Below are 4838 nucleotides of genomic sequence, written 5' to 3'. Positions count from 1 at the left end.
GAGGCTCAGGGGGACTTACCTGCGATGCTTCCCCTGATCCCTGAGGAGGCTTAGGGGGACTTACCTGCGATGGTTCCCCGGGTCCCTGAGGAGGCTCAGGGGGACTTACCTGCGATGGTTCCCCGGGTCCCTGAGGAGGCTCAGGGGGACTTACCTGCGATGGTTCCCCGGGTCCCTGAGGAGGCTTAAGCAAAGGTTTAATGTCTGGAGTACCAGTGGCTCTTTTAAACCACCGGCTGTTTAACTCGTATACGCACTCCACTCTAGCACAGCTCCTTTTAGATAATGGTTCATGGGGACTTACCTTTAAAGACTTACCTTGTCCATGGGTGGAAATTGAGGGGATGCTACGGAAAGATTTAGAGGAGGAGCGAGAAAAAGAACTAGAGGAGGAGCGAGAAGAAGAACTAGAGGAGGAGCTAGAAGAACGAGAAGAGGAGCCAGAAGAATTAGAGGAGGAGCTAGGAGAACTAGAACAGGAGCCAGAAGAATTAGAGGAGGAGCTAGGAGAACTAGAAGAGGAGCCAGAAGAATTAGAGGAGGAGCTAGGAGAGGAGCCAGAAGAATTAGAGGAGGAGCTAGGAGAGGAGCCAGAAGAATTAGAGGAGGAGCTAGAAGAGGAGCCAGAAGAATTAGAGGAGGAGCTAGAAGAGGAGCCAGAAGAATTAGAGGAGGAGCTAGAAGAGGAGCCAGAAGAATTAGAGGAGGAGCTAGAAGAGGAGCCAGAAGAATTAGAGGAGGAGCTAGAAGAGGAGCCAGGAGAATTAGAGGAGGAGCTAGAAGAACTAGAAGAGGAGCTAGAAGAAGAACTAGAGGAGGAGCTAGAAGAACGAGAAGAGGAGCCAGAAGAATTAGAGGAGGAGCTAGAAGAACTAGAAGAGGAGCCAGAAGAATTAGAGGAGGAGCTTGAAGAAGAGGGAAAGGAGAAGGTACCAGAGGAGGGAGGAGACGGCCCAGGTGAGGTGCCGATCAGGGAGGCCGGTCCTCTGATCCTGAGGATGGTCCGCAGGATCCCGGGCCGGTTAGGGTCCGGGATCTGGACGCTGGTGTAGCTGCACCGTTGGGCCATCTGAGGGTAAATAAACACAACACAACCCTCAGATCACCGATGCACATCGTGGTCATTTCTCACATCACATATTGCATTAAAAGTGGATTCAAAGTAGATGTCATGCAATAAATAATACACTAACAAAAGAAAACGCAGGATAATAAAACTGTTTGCATTTGGTTCAGTGTTGAAAACTGATGGAGGGCTTACACATGCTGCTGGTATCAAACCCACAGACAGTCATATTATTAAATTGATCCCTGACCTGGTCTGATATTGCAACACCATTTTCTTTTCATAATTCATGAGAAAATGAAAGATTTGGCGGTGTAAATATGAAAGAAGATAGAGTCTATCAGTTGTTTATTCTAAATATGAATATGTGCATGTATTTACATGTGTGTACATTCAGAATCAGTCAGGAAGCTTTATTACAGTCTACACAGAGTACATCTAACATTCAGACTAGTGTGAAATATAGTGTAAAATATAGAACTGGTATCGGGCGTTTTCCTGATACCAGTCCTTCAATTTATCACCTCTTTATTCTATGAGTTGTACATCGCAGCGCGAGGGGGAGGTGCAGCACGCGCACATGCAGTCCTATACGGTTACTTAACAAATCGCTCTTGTCACTCTTATGAAATGCATCAACCACGAGCAGAGTGCATTTCGATGTTAAATATCAAGAGAAATAGTGTATGGAGCATGTAATAATACATTCATAAGTAACTTTCAACCACCGTGACTACACCTTCACGTTGTGACGTCACACCTCAACCGTCTCCATGGACCCGGTGGTTTCCAAATAAAAACATTTATTTCAGCGTTCCATGGCGTTCTCAGCGCCATCTTTTTCCACAAATTCCAATGTTAATCTTCGACGATTTGTTACCCTCAAACCAAAATAACAGTGTTTTAAAACATCTACACTAATTGTTGACACACCCGAGAGATGTCCCGCGAGATGTAACACATCCCGCCCCTCCAATAATCATTTTACACGGAGAAATCCTCGACTGAGTGTCTTTGTCCATCGAATCTTATTTCTTTCACCTTTAAACTCAATGCGTCTTAGTCATGTATAACCTGGGGACCGTTCTAAGGTTGTAAGAGGATCAAAACGTTGTCTTACTTGAACACCGAAGGTTCCAATCACAGCCAACTTCCTTCAGCAGGTGGTCGTCCTCGATGCTCCGCCGCTCCTGAGGGCCTGTTTCAGCCTCGTCTGTGCTCCACAAAAGATGTTATGTAGTCGTTCACTTCTCCAACAATATTCGTATCCAGTAGATTCCGTCCAGCAGTCAAAAACTCAAAGATTTCGTTCTCAGCAGTTTGCTTTCACAAGAGGTTTAAAGTTCGTGTTCAAGTCAAAGTGCAAAAGGAACGTTCAGAAAGTCCGCTGACCTTAAATACCCTCGGTCGGGTCATCGTTCGGTTGCCATGGCAATTTAGGGCGCGCGTGCGTGCGTATTTGTACGTGCTCTCGTTTTTATTAAATATATATCGATTTTTATTTATTCCGGTATTATCCACGTTCTTTTCGTTCTGGCCAACATTTTAGTTGTTTATCATGCTATGTTATGAACACAGCTTAAATAGTTATTAACACTGCAGCAGACCATAAATAACATTAAATAAATTGCATTAAGGACCAAGTGGGAAAATGTTCAATATATGTACATGCAGGGCCGGCTCTTCCTATAGGCGACCGCCTAGGGCGCCAAGTTCGTGGGTAGCACCCTCTAGCATAACGCATCTTTCTTCCAACAACTTTGATTAACGAAATAAAACCCAGGTGAAATAAAACCATGATTAAAACAAATAAACATGGCGCCCCTGCCATATGTACGGTATGTTATATGTGTTTGGTGGGTGCGCGACGGTCACGCGCAGCGGAGCTTATGGTTGCGTGCGTTGCAAGGCAATGGTCACACTCGGATCAAGCTAACGTAACACCAGTGCAAACTCTGGTGCAAAGGAACGAAGAAAAGCAGCAGGAGGATAAGAAAGCCCTGTAAAGAGGTAACGTTACATATTTCCACCTCAGACGAGTCATTTCATGGCACACATTGGATGCTTTAGATTAGCACTGTGGTCGTTTACACAGCTAGTGTTGCCCTTGTTAGCCAACGTGCTTTAAGACTTAAGGAGCCTTCCAGCTAGCATAGTGATGACACATTCTAATCACTAATCAAAATACACCTCTTCACGGTTCCACATTGAGACTTGTCCGGGACACTCTTTACCTCCATTATGCCGATTTTATTTTACCGATTTGAAACGGAATACATTTGTGTGTGACGTTAGCTAACGTTAGCTAGCGTTTTTCATAAGTGACGTTAGCAAACGTTAGCTAGCGTTTTTCATAAGTGACGTTAGCAAACGTTAGCTAGCGTTTTTCATAAGTGACGTTAGCTAACGTTAGCCAGCGTTTTTCATAAGTGACGTTAGCAAACGTTAGCTAGCGTTTTTCATAAGTGACGTTAGCAAACGTTAGCTAGCGTTTTTCATAAGTGACGTTAGCTAACGTTAGCTAGCGTTTTTCATAAGTGACGTTAGCTAACGTCAGCAGCTTCGTTCCTAGCAAGCAAGCCATTATTCGCATAATTTAAAACTGTTTAATTTAACGTTAGGTACTTAAATATCAGAAATTGTCTAAATGTTAAACATTTTTACAAACACCTTAATTGTTACCTATATTATTTGCACAATATTACAACTCATCTGCGTTGTCAAAGGGAAACGTGCCTAAATAAATGAAAATGATTAAGCTGTACCCGGACTTTTGTTCATAGACAAGTGAAACGCTGATGTAACATAACGTTACTTGTCCAAATGAAAAAGGCCTCAAATCATTAATGTCGAGGCATTCTCTTCAGATTAGTTTTTTTTTACCCGATAGTAACTATCTTTTTATTGTTTTTAATTGCATTTATTATGCCTGGTTTGTTTGTTGGTTTTATTGTTTATCTGTGCTATATGTGTACTGGTTTTACTTTAAAATGTCTTTGAGTACCATGTAAAGCGCTATTTCAACTCATTCCACACAATATGTTGTCTGGATTGTATTTATGGTAATGCAGAGACACTCACCTCCTGAACAAAGCTCAGCTGATCCCCAGGTTCACCTCTCTCTGAACCTTTTAAGTTTTGTTGAATTCACTCAATATGACCTCACCCTTCCATTCATTGTAAACGACTTTCAACCCCATTCTTGATCGTTTCATCATTTTAAAGAACTTCACTGATGTGGTTATTCTCTGTGCTTAAATACAGCTGCAGGTGAAGAGACATGTAGGACCACACCTAGCACAGCAGCCAGTGAAACAGAGCATGCAGCAGGTAATCTATTTCATAATCTTTATTTGACTTTACACTTACAAAACAATTTATTTACACCTAATTCAAATTTTTGAATAATTGTTTACTCTAAAACATTACTGATCCTGTTAACAAGAAAAAACATTTTTAGATGCATTTACTGCCTGTCGTATGATTCAACAGATCAGTAATAAATCTCAACATATGACCAAGAGAAAAAATCAGTCATTGTATTGCCTATTGCCATAATCTGTATTAATAGATGAACATCAATTGTATGTATTTGCCTTCAGGTGAAGGAGCAACAGACACAACTCGCCCTGATTCTGCACTACAGCCTGCAGACACTTTCTCCCCCACAACAAGTTCTGATGTCCATGAGTCCATCAGAGAAGAACCGAGTGATCCTGCTGACTGGCCAACCCTGTCTGGCCAAAGTTACTAAAAATTAAAATATTCTGAG

General features: G+C 42.4%; 1 long non-coding RNA gene across 1 annotated transcript; it reads left to right on the top strand.

Moving 5' to 3' along the window:
* Positions 1-2957: 2957 nt before the first annotated feature.
* On the top strand, positions 2958-4838 carry LOC134107183 (uncharacterized). Its single transcript, XR_009942674.1, has 3 exons — positions 2958-3076; positions 4331-4396; positions 4669-4838. It is a non-coding gene; the product is annotated as an uncharacterized LOC134107183 (long non-coding RNA).

The sequence above is a fragment of the Pungitius pungitius genome, chromosome 17 (genome assembly GCF_949316345.1).
Source record: "Pungitius pungitius chromosome 17, fPunPun2.1, whole genome shotgun sequence".
In the NCBI taxonomy this organism is placed as follows: domain Eukaryota; kingdom Metazoa; phylum Chordata; class Actinopteri; order Perciformes; family Gasterosteidae; genus Pungitius; species Pungitius pungitius.
Note: the sequence above shows the minus strand (reverse complement) of the source record. Positions and strands in the feature narration are given on the sequence as shown.